This window comes from Equus przewalskii, chromosome 31 (assembly GCF_037783145.1).
Source record: "Equus przewalskii isolate Varuska chromosome 31, EquPr2, whole genome shotgun sequence".
NCBI lineage: Eukaryota > Metazoa > Chordata > Mammalia > Perissodactyla > Equidae > Equus > Equus przewalskii.
In genome coordinates this window covers 19,876,008-19,895,124 of record NC_091861.1, presented here as the reverse complement: position 1 = coordinate 19,895,124, position 19,117 = coordinate 19,876,008, and the positions used below count along the sequence as shown (strand labels likewise).

Here is a 19,117-nt window from a genome sequence, read left to right as displayed (position 1 = left end):
TGTGACTAGCTCCAGAGCTCCTTCTCTTTCATCTATGTTGTTGATTGCAATGTAAAGAAGTGTTCGTTTTGAAATGTGACTTGATATTTCTCTCCTCTATCATTATCTTTCCCCTACTCACTTGCCATGCCTCCAGTGTGGCCGAAGGGTCAGGGAATCTGTAGGACTCCAGAGAAGGAATACCTTCTTGGCAAGTCTATGCTTTCAGGGCTGAAGGCATATTCCCTGAAATTCCAATATCCAGACATTGGACAGAATTAGAAAAGTGAGCCCATTGGAAGAGCAGAAGGAGACACCTGACCTGAAAGCGCTTCCAGGAGATCAATGGATGTCTCAGCAGTGACCTGCCTGGGCTGAGTAACTTGGACTCAAACTTGCTGTCATTGATGAAAACTACGAATTGAGTGAGATCAAGTTCATCCATGCCACCAGAATGTAAATTCTAAATAAAACTTAAATCCACTTTAAAAGATAAAACATGTCATACATCTCCCATAGCTCATTTGCGGACTGAGAGTTGTCTGACCCTAAGCTCATGGTGTGAATAATAAATTAAAATTTATTAAATTTTTTTCTTTTTTCCTTAACATTTTCAAAGCACTTTCATGTGCATTCACCTATACGATTTTTTAACAACCATATAAAGTACGAATTAGAGACTCATTATTATTATCTCCACTTTTAAAGAAGGACATGCAGATCACAAATTTGTGGTAGATAATGGAGTAAGTATTAATACATAAAACCCCTTGGTAATAGTAAATGATGGAAAGACTAATTGATCTTTATTTTACAACTCATGCTCACCTGGTCACCTTAATTATCAGGAAGTCACAGAAATTTGCTATGTCTTGCTTATTCAAACACTCCCCAAATTTTCAGATTTTACAAGAAGATTTGACACCCAATTAGAAGAAATTAAGAATAAATATGCTAAGGAAAATAAAGCTAAACAACATAAAATTGCACTATTATCAAGAAATATGTTATTTTCAGGAAAAATGAGTAAATTAATAAATACCACACAGGGTAGTCCAAATGATTCTAAAATGTGAACTCTGGATCATATTTATCCAAAAGAGAACAAATTGACTCTGTCTAATATTGGTTTATGGTCTCTCCTATTCGTGATTGTGGTACCTAAGGACATATTGATAAAGAATTAGAAAAGTATGAAATAATGATAACGTTTATGATGTATTGAGCATCTTTATTGTAGTAAGCAATATTGTTAAATCTCAAATGCATGTTAGTGTGAGGTGTTATTAGGCTCCTGTTTTACAATAGATGAAATTGAATCTTGTATAAATAAAATAACTTAATCAAAGCCTCCAATAAGTTTGGAATTAGTTGTAATTGCAATCCTTGACTCTGATTCCATTGTTTAGGGATTTTTTTTTTTTAAAGATTTTATTTTTTCCTTTTTCTCCCCAAAGCCCCCTGGTACATAGTTGTGTATTCTTCGTTGTGGGTTCTTCTAGTTGTGGCATGTGGGACGCTGCCTCAGCGTGGTCTGATGAGCAGTGCCATGTCCGCGCCCAGGATTCGAACCAACGAAACACTGGGCCGCCTGCTGCGGAGCGCGCGAACTTAACCACTCGGCCACGGGGCCAGCCCCATTGTTTAGGGATTTTAAACTATGCTTAAGATTTTGAATTTATGTTCTGGAGATGGGTCACTTAATGTGAAATGCAAAAAAATTACAACAGATATTTAAGTTAAATGACTGTGTTAGTTTACTCCATTTTCATTGAATCTTATCAACAGAGTTTGTGCTTTAAAAACTGCTAGTCAGCGTTATTCACAGTAGCCAAGATGTGGAAGCAACCCAGGTGTCCATGATCTGATGAGGGGATAAAGATGTGGTATGTATATACAATGGAATACTACTCAGCCACAAAAAAAGACAAAATTGTCCCATTTGCAAGAATATGGATGGACCTTGAGGGTATTAAGCAAAATAAGCCAGAAAGAGAAAGACAAACACTGTATGATTTCACTCACATGTGGAAGAGAAACAAACACATGGATAAAGAGAACAGATTAGCAGTTACCAGAGAGGAAAGGGGTTGGTTAGTGAGTGAAAGGGGTAAAGGGACACATGTATATGGTGACGGATAAAAAGTAGACCGTTGGTGGCGAGCACGATGCAGTCTATTCAAAAACTGATGAATAATAATGTACACCTGAAATTACACAATGTTATAAACCTTTATGACCTCAACAAAAATTGAATAAAACAAAAAATTAAAAAAAAAATAGTAGTCAAGTGTATGACATGGTCAAAGAATTGAACAAAATTGTTGACTTTGTTCATAACTGCATAAACGCTTTGTGGGATATTTTATAGAATATGAAGCCAAATATAAAGTATTGGTACACTTTAAGACTTGAAGGTAGCAAACAAATCGAAAATGATTAAAGAAATAATATGAACCTCTGACTAGGTTCAAGGTTGCTTTTGCATCAGTTTCCTATTAAACAAGCAAGAAACTAGTGCCAAGCTTTAATGTCATCAAGAACACATGTGAGCACATATAGTTCCCTAATATCTCCCTTGTTATTCAGAGACACACCTGGATTGTTACGATGAATGAAACCTGCACAGACTTGAAATCTGTTAGGTCAAAAAGGAGTGGCACAGGAGAATAACTGCCTTTCAAACCACTGAGCTGAGAAAAGTGAGAGAGGGCATATCAATAAATGAGATTCTCCATTATTCTCTCATAGGGAGTGTCCTGCTGCATTGCAGTTACACATTTTGTGTTCTATTTCTTATTGATGATCTTGCCTTCTTTGAGATTTTACTGCAGCTTAACTGGCCATGTCCTATGACACACCAATAATCTCATTGGGTTAATTAGCATTAGAACCATAAGTATGTATTTCTGTGAATATCATTGATTAGTCTATATTTACTTCTTTTGAATAACTGATAAATTCTGTAATTTTATGGATTAAAAGTTCATACCTAACCATACATTTTTCTTAAATTTAAACAAATACAACATGCTCTGCAACTATAAGGATCTCTAATCATAGAAATGTTTTTTTTTAAATTCCAGGCAGGTCACTATTTTACAGATGAGGACATGCCACCACTCTCCTATATTTGAGGAATGCAATCAACTTAACATAGTTCAGATTGTTTTAGACCGTCTCTTGTACAACAATTCTCCTAAGTTTCATATAATTTAATGAATATTATATACCTTTAAGTAAAGTAAACTTATCAAATAACACACACACAAAATTTGTCCTGAAGGACTAAGGAAATACACATTGAGGAGAAAATGTGGGGGAAAGAAAAAGTAATCAATGACTGTATTCCAGATGCTATATTAAAATGTATATCATTAGTGAGTAAAGCGAAGTTGAAGAAGATATGGAATCCAGGAGACAGACAAAGGAACTAACACGGAAAAGAGGTAAAGAAAATCTCAAGGATGACATCTGTGCAGAAAGTCTAGAACCAACCCAGCCAGAGTGAGGTAAGTTGATGGAAAGCTCCTGAACACCTGATGTACATATATGATACGAACATTTCTAACAAGGAGTGTGCGGATGTATTAGTGATAGATAAAGAAAGTGTTAGTGATAGTGAAAGAAAGTGTTAGTTGCCACCAGAAGTATATTTTTATTCTTCATAAAAATAGAAATTTTAGACAGATAAATGCTCACTTAGCTATGGCCTGGCTACATTTCCTAGCCTCCAGAATCCAGGTGTGGGTATGAGATTAATTTCTAGTCAATGAAATTGAGCAGAAGCGGTGCATGCAACTTCTAAGTTGTACTCTAAAAGGAGGAGAAAACTCTGCCTTCTTATTTTCCATTCCTGCTGGATAGAATATAGACCAGATTCTGGGAACTGGAGCAGCTTCTGGCACCATTAGACAGAAGTTGCATATTGAGACAGGCAGAGCAACAAGAGATACAAAATCAGCATAGGAATACCTACTCAGACTGCTACTCAAAAAGAAGGAAATCCCTGGGGTCAGCCTGGTGGCTCAGTGCTTAGGTTCACACATTCCGATTCGGCAGCCCAGGGTTGGCTTATTCTGATCCTGGGTGCAGACCTATGCACCACTTATCAAGCCATGCTGTGGCAGGCGTCCCACATATAAAATAGAGGAAGATGGGCACGGATATTAGCTCAGGGCTAATCCACCTCAAAAAAAAAAAAAAAAAAGAAAGAAAGAAAAGAAAGAACCTCTTTCTCGTTTGACCCATGATTATTTTATGTCTTTCTGTTAGAGAAGCTGAGCTGATTTCTTAACTGACAGGGCAGTGCGGTGGTGCTCAAACTTTTGCTTGCATTCAGCATCGTGTAGAAAGCTTGTCAAACAGAGAACTCTGGCCCCACCACCAGTAGGTCTGAGGTGAAGATGAGAACTTGCTTTTCCGATAAGTTTCCAGATGAGGCTGTCGCTGCTGGTTTGGGAACTACAATCTCTACCCACTGTGGTAGTGTACTGTATCGAGAACAATTTCAGCAGCACATAATGGAAAGATGACCAATTTTGCTTCATCTGTGATAGTATCTATTATTTATAGAGAGAAGCTTATAGTTAGGGAGTGTGAATTTGATGTGGAGGTTCAATTGGGTCTTTAACAACCCAGAATCATTCAAATAATTAATTTACAATCTTGACTTGACAGCATTTTCCTTCAAAACTGAAAAACAAAATCAATGCACACAAGTAGAGTCACAATATTTAGAAACACAAACGTACTTAGAAAACAAGCTGATGGAGTTGAAATTAGTTCACAGTGGTTATTGGGAATTATGGGTAGGGAGACCAGGTTCAGCAAAATGTTCTTTTCAAATATAAATAGTTTTAACGATCTTGTTTTTCTTTTTGCCCATTATAATTTTAATAGAATGAAATAACTGACAATAAATAAAAGATCTACAGTTTTAGTGAGAGAAACATACCCTTCGAGTCTACTCTGGCTGCCCCAACAATGACTCAGAGATCTAACATTCTGTTCCCAGCTGTGACCAGCTCTCTCTTCCCGGTGGAAGCTGCCCAACTTCCATTCTTCTAGGACCAGAGTTCTAAGATCGTTAACTTTTTTCTCTGATTTTAAAAGCAAATGCTTAATAATAAAAAAAAAAAAGAGAGAGAGAGAGAAACAAAGAAATATAGTGAGAATAATTCTACCACTCAGCAATAACAGTAATTCACATATTATTTAATTATTTCCTTTCAGTGTCCCTCTCTTTCTAATAAATATGTATGTGTACAGGTAGGTAGAGTATACTGAATAATATTTTTTAAAGTAATTTTCAAAATTTTTTAAAATTTATCATGTATCACTAACTATTTTGAATAGACTTTATTTTTGTAGAGCAGTTTTAGGTTTTGGAAGATACAGAGATTTCCCCAATACCCCCTGTCCCCATGCAGGCATAACTTCCTCCATGATCAAAATCTCCCCACCAGAGTGGTATATTTGTCACTGTAGATGAATCTACACTGATACATCATTATCCTAGGATGATAGTTTAAATTGGGGTCCACTCTTGGTATTGTATATTTTATGCTTTTAGACAAGTGTATAATGACATGTATCATATAATAACATGCTAATATAGTAATCACTTTCCTATATACCAGCACTGGAAGAGTGAAAGTTTAAATTAAAAATACAATACCATTTACATTATGTGAGCAGGAGAGAAACAACTGAGGGCAGGGCCACAGGGCTCTGGGGACTGGAAGAAGGCAGGGCAACTGATGGCAAAGCAATCATACTTTTACTCACTCTGGACAACAGACGGTGGGGCCGAGGGATGCCCACAACAGCTCCCCTTGTGGCCGCATTTATACAACTACTAGACAAAAATGGGAGACAGCCAACAAACTATGTTTACGCTGTGCAGGTTACATAAGATGTTTACATACGTGGCTGGCGCATGCGCTGTCCTGCAGCGGACATGCTGAGTCATATCTGCCTGGAAGCTGTTCCTATCTGATTGCCCCCAGTACCTCCATCTCTCCCCACATTAGCACCTCAATACTGGGGAAATAGGTATACATCTAACAAAAGTCATACAAGATTTATATGAGGAAAACTGCAAAACTTTTACGAAAGAAATCAAAGAACTAGATAAATGCAGTGATAATCCATATTTACACTTAGGAAGGCTCAGTAGAGTCAAGATGTTAGTTCTTCACAACTTGCTCTATAGATTCAATGCAATCCCAATCAAAATCCCAGAAAATTATTTTGTGGGTATCAACAAACTGATTGTACAATTCATATGGAGAGGCAAAAAATCCAAAATAGCCAACACAATATTGAAGAACAAGACCAAAGTCGGACGACTGGCACTCTTCCCCTTTAAGATTTAGTATAAAGCTACAGCAACCAGGACAGTGGTATTGAAAAGAGAACAGACAGATATATCAGTGAGGCAGAATAGTGAGCCCAGAAGTAGATCGCTATAACTATAGTCAGCTCATCTTTGAGAAAAGAGCAAAGGAAATACAACGGAGCAAAGATAGTCTTTTCAACAAATGGTGCTGGAACATGTGGATATCCACATGTTAAAAAAGAAAAAAAAAAGTGAACACAGACACAGACCTCATATCCTTCACAAGCATTGACTCAAAATTGATCACAGATCTAAACGTACAACACAAAACTATAAACCTCCTAGAAGATAATATAGGAGAAAAGCATTAAATATTTTTAAGGACATAATTTTAAAAGTTTTCTAATGTTGTTTTAGAAAGATGTTTCATGTTTTTAAGTACTCCCATTTCAAAAATGCATGTTGTTTTGAATTTTTACAGTTATTATAAAATCTGGGATTAAGACATTGGTATACAAGTTTTGTGCTTCTCTCTTTTTCCTAAGGATAGATCTTTAGAAATTTTATTAGTAATTTGAAAGACATTAGCATTTTAAGCTCTTAATGTACATTAATAGAGAACATTCTGGAAAGGCTGACCCTCTTTATGGTCTCACCAGTGGTGTCTGAGTATTCCAGCTACCACACTAATATTCTTAGCATTGGGTATTTGCTCTCTTTCATTCCTTTTTCCCTCCTTTCCTGACTTCCTTCCTTCTTTCTCTCCATTTGCCCATTGGTATGAGATCAAATAATATGGCTATTTTCATTTTAACTGTACTTCTTTAATCATTGTTTTTATGATATATTGTTATTCATGAATTTGGTGATTACATATTTATGTACTTTTGAATACTTTAACAAGAAACTTAATTTGGATATAGCCTGCACTCCTTCCATGTTTCTAGGCTAAATTGTGAACATGTGACATCTGCCTTGTGTCATTCTTTTTGATAGCTGTCGCCATCAACCTCCTGTCTTTTGCACAGTCTCATTTTGCCACCTGAATACTGATAAACCTACAGCTGCGTGTATTCGAGACCCCACAAGGTAAGTAATTTGCTTTGCTAACAGGAGGTAATCAAAAAGTTTGTCCATCAGGACGATGAGATCAGAATGATTCTTGAATTTGTAACCTGGGCTGTGATCAAGCTTCAGTGTTTAAAGCTGCTGAAGGAAGTCAGCACAGAACTGATGGAGCAGCTGGCAAGCGTTAATTGGAGCTAATTGCTGATTGGAGACTGGCTATTACTAATTATTCTCACCTGTACAAATTGGTTCATAAAAAGCTGTTAGGAAAGTTAAGTAGAAGGGTACAGTTTAATAGCCTCTTACAGTGAATCCTAGAAGAGACAAAGCAACTGATTTGAAGACGTGGATGAGAGAATAGAGAAGACAATAAACTCTAGCATCTCACTTAATGCTATATTAGCTGGCTCTAAAGCTATGGTTGCCTGTGGGGTATACCTTTGTTTTCGTGCACAAACCAGTTCTAGTTATGTGCTTATGAAGAGAAAAGTACTCTCCCAATTTAAGAAAGAACATTTCAGAAAAGACGAAAGCTTTTTAATTGTATTGGGGAAAACACAGTTGTAAAAGGAAAATTAACAACAAGCTGATCCAAGAAAGACATTTTCTTGTGATGTCATTTACAACTTTCTTTTGGGGAGAAACTGATTCCTGCTAGCATTATCAAGCAATTTTTCTTGTTCTTTTAGAAAAGTACTATATACCAACCAGGCTGACTGTCATTCAGGAATCTAATGATCCTTATCTCTACGTGTTTTATCTTATGTACAATATAAGCAGAGATATTTAAACATTTTCTTTGTCTAAATAATATCCTCATAATATTGGATTTTTGAACTAGCTTAGTCAGAAGGTTCTTCCCTTGTATAAGTCTGAAGAGCAACTTTGGCTTATTTTCATTACTAAATTTTCCTAAAAAGATTTTTTTTTCTTTTTTTGGTGAGGAAGATTAGCCCTGAGCTAACATCCGTGCCAGTCTTCCTCTATTTTGTATGTGGGATGCTGTCACAGCATGGCTGGTGAGTGGAGTAGGTCTGCTCCCAGATCCCAACCTGTAAACCAGGGACACGAAAGCAGAGCATGTGGAATGTTAACCACTCAGCCACGGAGCCAGCCCTCTAAAAGATTTTTTTTTTTTTTTTGATACTCAAAGAAGCAAAAATGTAGGACAACCAGTTCTATAGAGACAGACACATCATAATTGGTGATACAAAAATAACTAGTGAGAATAATACCAAGAGGAAAGAAACTATAAACAGTAAAGTGATGTTATTCTTTTATGTGGACACCTTCTTGTAAAGAGGTATATTGCTATTCTCTGGAGACATACAAGAATTTCCAATCGGTAGTATATTTGCGGAAACGTTATAGATATCCAGGGGGAAAGTATGAGTCAGAGGACAAATTAGATTTGTTGTGGGGACCATGACTTTGGAAAACAGTAAAATAATATTTTGTGTAAGAAAGAAGTCAATTTCATCTTGACTGATTAATATAACTCTAGTTGGAGATGTGCACTTATCCAGTGAAAAAAAGTATTCAGTCGTATGGAGAGGAAAGAAAGGAATGATGAGATAATACTTTCAAATGCTTATTCTGAAAGAAGATTTCACAGAAAAATGTGCATGAAAAATAAATATATGTGCAAGATAAATGTGCATGAAGTGTTCTTGGTAACATAGAGGAGAAGAAAATCTTGGAAAGAACAAAAAGGCAATCAGTGTGTCTCCACCAATTTTATACCAATAGTTAGACTATCAGTCTTAACATAATCTTTAAAAATTAAGGCTGAATGTTGAATATTTCTCCCAAATAGGTTTGATGCGTTGGGCAGATGACTGCCTTAGAGTTATGAAGGGGATTTCTTTATAGGATACGGTTCCATCTGAAACAGATGCGTGCAAAACTGGACGTAATTGCTTGAGGGTAAATGCGTGTGAATGTGCAGTTAGTTAAGGGTAAATTGAAACACAAAAATTAAAATCTTTCTGGGTACATATTGAAGATTATTTGCAAAACGCAGGAAATGAATGCTATATTCTTTACACTGATCCCAAGAAACTACAGAAGCAAAATTATAGTAATGATGGTGCTTTTAGCTATTAATTTTCATTCAACTAATAATACTACTTCCATCTAATTGTAATCCAGGGTTCATCATGTGTTTCGATATTCTCTTAAAATTAACTAAAGTTTTCTTCCTGAACATACAAAGAAATCCAGTGCCTCTTCCATTATCACCAGTGTTTCTTGGGAAGTGGCAAATATTTACCCATATTTGACTTCAATTTCCTGGGTCGCCTAAAATCTCACTATCTTTCATACCATGATATTTGCAACTTTACTTTTATCCAAACTATCCTGACGCAACTGTGCAATAGATCGCATCTTCTCAATTTTTCCTGAAAGAAAAAACTCACTGGAGGTTTTATCATGATTGGGGATTACAATTCAGCAAAGCACAGAACTGGAAGTCCGGCCTTTCAGTGAAAGCTTTTTATTGATTATATTTTAGTCATTTGACTCCATCCTTCCAAACTTTTGTTCTTCTTCCCTTTTCTTTAGTAACTTTTGTTCTCTTTCTGTCTATGTTCACTTTTCCCCCAAGTTATTCCCCCCCCAAATTTAATACAATCTTCTGCCATACAATTTAGCTCCATCTAGGTCTCTTTCCTAGCCCATTTTGACCATGACCTGAGATAAAACCTTACAAAACAAACAAACTAAAGGGTCAATGTGTTTCCTAAAACGTAAGTCATTCTTTAAGATATACGTTTACCCCCAGCTAATGGATTTCTTTTTTGTCTGTTTTTATTATGTTTTATGTCCTAGCCATAGATAATGAACCTTTGAATGCCCTGTGAATACTTTAACCAATCAAGAGATTATACAAACACCTAATAAGCTAATAGATTGTTTTTTGGATGTAATTTTGGTTAATTTTCTTAATGATTTATTACCCCACTTGGTCACAAAGTATTTGAATTAACTAATATAATGTAAGTTGGAATGGGGTCTGTTTTTAGTCAGAATTGTTGAGGATCTCTGGAGAAGGCAATGCATGATTGCAGAATTTGATAGCAAGATTAGTAAACAATTGAACTTTTAAGACATTTATTTGGTTGTAAGAAAAATGGATTCTGACCAAATCAAATGGTATAGGTCTATGACAAAATTCTTTGAAAGAGAAGCCAGTTAAAGTATAGTTATCAGACTGCAAATTCATAGGTCAAGATTGGACCACAGTAAATTTTGTCAAGTCATAAACAATCTCTGAAGGTGTTCTTTCCTGAAAATCTATTTTCAAAAATAACTTTAAGTTCCGGCCCAGTGGCGCAGCAGTAAAGTTTGCATGTTCCACTTTGGCGGCCTGGGGTTCGCTGGTTCAGATACAGACCTACTCACCACTCATCAAGCCATGCTGTCGCAGGCACCCCACATATAAAGTAGAGGAAGATGGCACGAATGTTAGCTCAGGGCCAGTCTTCCTCAGCAAAAAGAGGAGGATTGACAGCAGATGTTAGCTCAGGGATAATCTTCCTCAAAAAAAAATAATAACTTTGGTGGAACCAAATGTATTATTTGTTAATATGATCATGGTAACAGTCACCATATGTTAAAAAAGTTTGAGCGATTAAAAGAAATTCCGTTATAATCAATTAAATAGTGGAAGGTTATTGGAGATGTTTACTTTCAATATTCCCTCAAGTATTTTAAATTATTAAAATATTGTGTTTTTATTTATAGTACCCTTTTGATAGCCTTAGATATTTAGGAAACACAGAGGTAATTTAAAGATGAGCATAGACACACAAATGCAAAAATGCACACCTCAGATTAGTTTGAAAAAATAATAAAGGATAAAATTCTTCAGTTATTTTTTTAGCTCATATTACTAAAAATCAATAAGATTTTATTTACTGGGAATAGATCTCATAAAAAGTTAATAATTTTACAACTGGTTTGTTAATTTACAATATTACATAAAAGATTTGGAAGATGAACTAATTAAAATTTAATTTTTGTAATCATAAAGTGAAATGGCAAATTATTTTTAAAATTTTATTACACTACTGCAGTACGTTGGTAGAATATATAGAATCTTCTCTGTTCTTTTCTTTCCTAAGCCATCCAAAAAACAAGGTGATTGACAAAATCTTTATCTTACTTGTAATCAAGAACCATCTATACTCTTTGAATACAGTGGGTTGATAATTTAGGTAAAATTGGAACAGTGTAAGGTAGATAGTAACAGAGGTCATTAGACTTTGGATAGAGCCAAAAGCATAGAGTTATCAAAGCAGATGGCAGACTCTTAAAAGTCAAGCTCTTAAGAGTCAATAAAGTCTTGTTTTGGAATGGATCAATCTTTGATACATCAAGTGGCAGAGGAAATGGGCTTGGATCACTATTATGAAGTGACAAATTATCTTTGGGAAAAAAGAAAGATTTGGCCAGGCCAAAGATGTGGCAAGAAGCCTAGTAATTGCTTTCTGTCAGAAAAAGCAAAGGTGAAATTACAAACATAATCCTATAGCATCCAGGGTTTCATTGTGCTAGAAAAATTCCTTGCAATACTGCATGTGAGTTATAGCTGCAGGTGCAACAGTTAATGAGAAAGTTCTTTATAGAATACAACTCGAGCCTAATATATGCCCAATATAAACAGATGGCTAATCCAGAATATTCCACAAGTAGCTTACAGAAAGCACTCCAACTATGTAGTCATAGTTGGACCAATCCTAAAATGCACTGCAAATAAAAATAAAGGAAAAATGTTTATGAACAGGAAAAGACAAATGAACAACATAAAAAGAAAGATATGTCACAGAGCAACAAAAATAGTTTTCCATAAATCAATGATTAAAGAAAAACACCTTAAATGAAATCTGGCTTCATGTTAAATTGCTAAATCAAAAGATACAAGTGCTTGGAGACAAAATGCTAGGAAAGGAGGAGAAAAACACTAAATTGGAAAATATCAGGAAAAAATAGAAAAGAAAAATAAAACCCACATGCAAATGAAGTTTGCATTTGAAGTTTTTTAAAAAAGGGATAGATGCTGCTCAAAATACAGATGGGGTTATGGAGAACAGTCTCATGAAAGCTGAGCACGATCATACTAAAAAGGACAACAGTTAAAGGAACATTTTTTTTAATACACATATAAAAATCACAAAGGAGATCCAACATACTTACAATTGCTCTTAGAAAAGGAAACTGCAAACTCAAAAATGTGTTTTATAAAACCTTCAAGAAAATGCTTTCAATTTGGTTTGTTCTAATTGCAAAGTATTGTAAGACTAAAATGCACACACAATGAATGTAAAATATCTCAATTTTTATATTGATTATATGTTGAAACGATAATATTTTAGAAATATTGGGTTAAGTTAAAATGTCAATAAATGAATTTTACATGTTGTAACTTTGTTTAATGTGGCTACTAGAAAACATATAGAAATAGGTGGCCTATGTTATTTCTATTGGTCACCTCTGTGTGGAGTTTGTCCTTTCTCCTGTTTATTAAACTGTTCCCTCCCAAATGAATCAGTCACACAGAGAAGCAGATAGAGAGTCTCTCCCATCTTTAAAGATGATTTTAAAATTCTATTTAAATAAATAAGCTCCCTTGATCCCTGGATCAACCTTAGTTACCACACTCTCCCCTCCAGTTCTCAGCTAAACTTTCTGAATGATTCCCTTCGTACTCATTTCCACACTACCAGTCTCTTCTCAGGAAAGTATGGCTTCTGACTCCATCAGTACACAAAAACTTATTGCCATGTGAATTATTGATCTTATTATAGCTAAGAATTCTGGGTGTTTTTAAAACTTTATCTTATTCTCCCTCTCTAAAGTGTTAACCTTCCGAATATTTTTTCTTTTGCATAATATGCCTATTTGCCTCATATTTTCTGCACCTCAGACCTCTGTTTTAGTCTTCTTTGCAGACAAATATTTCTCTGTGCATATAGGTATGTTGTTATTTGTAAAGCTCTATTTTTGCTAAAGTGTGAGAAAAACCCAATTCAAATATGCCTAATTGGTTTATATAATAGTAACTGACAACCACTGTGCCCGTATGTGTACTAAGCAGAATTTTAAGTGCTTTACATACACCGACCTGTTTAATCTACACAACAATCCTATTAACTTTATTATTGTTACTTGATAGATTGAGGAACACAAGGCTCAAAAACCTTAAATTAATTTGTCAACAATCACACAGTTTTGTTGTTGTTTTTTTTTTTTTGGCAAGGAAGATTGGCCCTGAGCTAACGTGTGTTGCCAATCTTCTGCTTTTTGCATGAGAAAGATTGTTACTGAGCTAACATCCATGCCAATCTTCTTCTATTATGTATCTGGGACACTGCCACAGTGTAACTTTTGATGATAGGTGTGTAGGTCCGAACCTGGGATCTGATATCATGATCCCCTGGCCACTGAAGCAGAGCATGTAGATTTAACCACTATGCCATGGGGCTGGCCCCAATCATACAGATTTTGATTAACAAATTATAATCGAATTCTAAGTGATTATTCCAGAGTCTGTATCCTGAACCACTCTGCTATATTTTCAATGCACAGGCTGGGAATTCCAGAGAGTTGAATGCAGGCATAGCTCTCGCAGACATTTAAGAAATGGAATTTGGACCCTATCTATCTCACATCTTTACTTTCTTATATATTGGCTCTATTTACAGAGAAATCCTGGAACTTGGAAGTTTATATGATCTTTGGTTCTTGTGATAACAGAAGGAAGACAGTATTCTCTTTCAGAATCATATCAATTGTCCCCAAAAGGATTAACTGAACTCTTTGTTTATCTGCTCACACTGTTCAATTCTGTGTGCAGGGAGATGAGACCGTTTGGCCAGGCCTGGTTAGTCCAAAGGCCAAGGTTGTGAGATAAGCAGCATCTGAACACTGTCACCTGACCAAGGTCAGTACAGGCAACATGAACCAAGTGTTCTCAGAACCATGTCATTAAGAATGTCTGGCGTCATAGGTGCCTTCTAAGTATTTAAGAGAAAGATAAAAGAGCATAATCTCAATAGTAGTACCATAAAGTGATAGATTGGTCTTGCAATCCTGACTGGATTGTTATGCTAAAATAGATAAGGTTTGAACTAAAATCTAAAAGATGACTAGTTAGCATGAACAAGAAAGGGAAAAGAAGAAGAAGGATATAGTACAGAAAGAACAACATAGAAAGTAAGAAAATGGATAAATTTGAGGAAAAACTAAAAATTTAAAATCTAGTTCTATTTTCAGTTTGAGGGTATGTACCCAGAAGTAGAATCCAAAATTAGATCATATGGTACATCTATTTTTAGCTTTTTGAGAAACCTCCATATTGTTTCCATGGTGACTGAATCAATGTACATTCCCACCAACAGTACAGGGTCTCCATTTTCTCCACATCCTCACCCACACGTCTCTTGTCTTCTTGAGATATGATCCAGCAATTCCACTTCTTGACATATGATGCAGGAAACAGCATAAGTGTTCATCAACAGATGAATGGATAAAGAAGTTATGGTATATATATGCAATGAAATATTATTCAGCCATGAGAAAGAAGGAAATTCTGCCATTTGTGACAACATGGATGGATTTTGAAGACATTATGCTAAGTGAGATATGTCAAAGAAATACAAATAGTGTATGATATCACTTATATGCATAATCTAAAAAAGCCAAGCTCAAAAAACAGAGAGTAAAATGGTGAGTACACGGGCTGGGTGGTGAGGGAATAGCAGAGATGCTGTTTAAGGGTCTAAAGTTGCAATGAGTGGTAAATAATTCCTAGAGACCTAAAATAGTGAATATAGACGATAATACTGTATCATAATCATCAGACTTTCTAAGATACTAGATCATAATTATCCCAACCACAAAAAGGAAATGATAATTATGTGACATCATAAAGGTGTTAACTATTGCTACAATGGCAATCAGATTACAATATATAAATGTATCAAGTCAACATGTTGTAACCCTAATTTACGAAATGTTATGTGTCAAATATATTCCAATAAAAAAATAAAATGTAGGTCTACATTTTAAAGGTTTACAATATTTATATATATTTGTAATGTATATTTATAAATATTTTTAAATCTCTGGCAAATTAAGCTAACTAGACTATAAGCTTCCCTTCTCTATAATATGTATGGAATTATAGTCACAGTTAAAAATATAGCATTATTGAAACATATTTAATTATTATTATTTTGGGGGGGGAATATTAGCCCTGAGCTAACATCTGCCACCCAACTCCTCTTTTTGCAGAGGAAGACTGGCCCTGAGCTAATATTCATGCCCATCTTCCTCTGCTTTATATGTGGGGTGCCTACCACAGCATGGCTTGCCAAGTGATTTGGAGGTCTGTGCCCAGGATACGAACTGGCGAACCCCAGGCTGCCAGAATGGAGCCTGCGAACTTAACCACTGCACCGCGAGGCTGGCCCCTGAAACATTTAAATGACTGGGATTTTAAAAGAAGGTAGAATACCTTTCAACAAAATGCATGGAAAATGTCATCATCCTAAAATTCTTGGTCACGTGAGTCTGTTTTTGCATATTCTCTAGGAAAAGATCCCTTACATATTGCTAACTAGGTACAGATACTGTACAGCAGAAGAGCAAGCACCACGTAAGCATGCATGTGATAAATTTCCCTGTTTATGTGTTAATTACATTATTTTAATACATCAGTTTATAGTGATTTTAAAATGAATACTAAGTATAATTTCTGAATTGGTTTGACTGCATAATTCTTTAAAATAGCTGCTGCAGCTACAAAGAGAAAATCTAATATGAAGTCATTTGCTTGTGTGCCAGCCAGCTTCCTATAGTAAAACTTCGAAATAAAATGAATGATTTATGGTCTCTAGAAAAATGCCATTTTCAGATGTGAAATGTCGCATTTGCTTCTCTGTCCATTTCGTTTCCCTCTTTTGTACTTAAATACACTATTCTTCTTACCCCAACCTCCCATAAATATCATGGTTTTATATCACCATTCCAAGCACTTTCACAACACTATAGAAAATTTTACAAAAAATTGTCCTAAGGAAACTACTGAATTTACCTAAAATTTTTATTGAGGGGAAGAAGGTAGCGATAGATCTGTTGACCTTTTCCTCTGCATAGAGAGATTAACTAGGAAAAGATATTGTGTGATCAATCTAGGTTTATATGTATTTGTAAAATACATATAATGATATTGTTGTATTTGTTCTTATTTTTGTGTTGTTTTGATTTAATTTTTTAAATAAATGGATTCCACAATTCTTATCATTATATTAATTTTTGAAATTGTAAATTTGTGTGTGCATGCACATGTGTATACTTTCCCAATGGAGAAAAAATTAATGGTAATGATAACCCCTGAACTTTGCCTTTCAATGTGATTTTGGCCTCCACAATCATTTGTAACATAACACTACAAGATCTGAAGAGAGTATTTTAGAATGTCATACATGGAAAAAATTCTATTACATAGGTATTTAAAAGATTTCACTTGAAATTTAAAAATTTTTCCCATTGAGCTGATAATATTCCAAAACAAAATTCTATTCGTTGTTAGTGATTCTGGAACAAGGGACAAATTTATTAAAGACCTTCAAGTAGATTTATGACATTTGTGAATATAGTCAGAAATGAATAAAATCATTTATTTTGTTGTTGTTGTTTTGTTTTGTTTTTTTTTTTTTTGGAGGAAGATTAGCCCTCAGCTAACTACTGCCAGTCCTCCTCTTTTTGCTGAGGAAGCCTGGCTCTGAGCTAACATCTGTGTCCATCTTCCTCTAGTTTATACGTGGGACGCCTACCACAGCATGGCTGCCAAGCAGTGCCATGTCCGCACCCGGGATCCGAACCAGCGAACCCCGGGCCGCCAAGAAGCGGAACGTGCGAACTTAACCGCTGCACCACTGGGCCTGCCCCGAATAAAATCGTTTAGCCAAGAGTTCCAAAACAATTTTTTGGTTAAGGTAACTCTTCACAAAAGAGAAAATATTGTATGGTATCATGATTCCAGAAAAAATATTCTTGAGAATTCAAGAAATGGAAGACTTCTCTGATTATTGGATTCCTCAAGGGCAAAAGCTTCTCTCAGAAGAAGGCCAATGCTTGACAGCACAGCATTCAAGTGTGCATGCGGGGTGCACCAGGCCCTGGCAGCCCTATTTCTTGTGAGGAACCACTTCGCATTTGCGTCGTTAGTTACCAATGGAATTTGAGCCTTCAATGAACTTTCCCCAAATGAACAAGTGTTCAGACTTGACTGCTTGAGATTCATAACTGACAACTTCTACTCAAAGTTGCTAATATGTCTGCTTCTCCTTGTTACCAAGACTGAGAATCTGAAGCAGCCTCCATGGTGAGGAGGTGGAAGCTCAACGTAGGTTTATTTTTTACTGACTTGATCTGAAGCATATTTTACAAAATGCTTTGCCTCATGCATTCTTGTTTCTGGAAACAAATATATTCACTTGTCTGAGTTTGAATATGAATAATATTTGTTAATTAAGGCTTATTTTGAAAAGTTGAGTTCCATTCAAATGTACACCAGTACCTTGTAGCGTAATGTAACAGAGGGAATTGTTTTTGATCACAGAACACGTCTGTTAGTCACTTTCTAAGATTCCTTATTAATAAGTGTCTTTTACTTAAACATAACCAGAAACTACAGTATTACTCTTTGCATTTTCATTATATGGTGTTAATGAACTTAGTTGCAAGTAAAATACCCAAACTGAAACATCTCAATGAGAGATGATGTAACCTGCCAAAACTCATAACATATTAATGAATTTTCATAGGCCAAACAGGATGCTAGAGGATAATGAATCAAGCTTCTTTAAGGAAAGCAATTTTGAGTCTTTAATACCCAGGCAAACAATTATACATATTAGACAAACCTGTGTGAGAGCATAGTAGAAACATTTTCACATGTGCAAGAATTTCAAAAGTTTTGTCCTTGTATACCTTAGCTGGACAAGTGAACTGAAAGTGAATTATTATGAAATAAGGGACAATACTGGAAACAGGAAAATCCAAGAGTTCCAGGAAGGGAAATCACAGGAGGAGGAATATTCAGCAGCCATGTAGGAAGCATGCATCAAGAACGGAGCAGTGAAGAGGCTTTGACAAGAGGAAGCTTCTATGAACGAGATGATCAGGATATGGGAAAGGTACATTACCCTTGGGTTAATGAGGAAAAAACTATTAGAACTCGAGGAGGGGCAAAACACGAAAGAAAAATGTGCCCCAAATACAAAGCAATATATAATGTGTCATTAGATTGGACAATTAATTACATATAGGACAAATTATTTCAGTCAATCTTGATACTAACATTGTCCTCTTCTGAGATGCATGGAGGTCCTACATTGTGTACACAAAGAAAGAATTAAAATGAAAACACAATTTGGATATTTGTGTAATCGTATTAATGTTGCTTGTTTGTAACATTTATTTTGTTGAGAATATTATTGGTTGATTTTTCATTCCTTATCAAGGCTCTAAGTTCCTCTTTGATATGGCTTTTTTGTTTCGCTAAACCTTCACTGCCTGCCATAATCATCTCAGCTTCCTCTTCTCTAGAAATGTTGGCTTTCTGTCTGACCAACCTTGTTCCCACCTTAGAGTGTTTGTCTTAGCTACTCTCTTTATGTCCAACGCTTTTTCCCAACTTTTGCTTGAGTTGCTTCA

General features: G+C 35.5%; 1 long non-coding RNA gene across 1 annotated transcript in view; it reads left to right on the top strand.

Moving 5' to 3' along the window:
* LOC139080609 (uncharacterized) overlaps nucleotides 1–18,835 on the top strand; it is a 62,667-nt gene extending 43,832 nt beyond the window's left edge. The window contains exons 8-14 of the long non-coding RNA XR_011535230.1: nucleotides 1,768–1,865; nucleotides 3,066–3,491; nucleotides 7,319–7,411; nucleotides 14,250–14,336; nucleotides 14,794–15,121; nucleotides 15,689–15,961; nucleotides 17,213–18,835. This is a non-coding gene — a long non-coding RNA (uncharacterized lncRNA). The remainder of the gene's footprint in view (nucleotides 1–1,767; nucleotides 1,866–3,065; nucleotides 3,492–7,318; nucleotides 7,412–14,249; nucleotides 14,337–14,793; nucleotides 15,122–15,688; nucleotides 15,962–17,212) is intronic.
* Nucleotides 18,836–19,117: the final 282 nt, after the last annotated feature.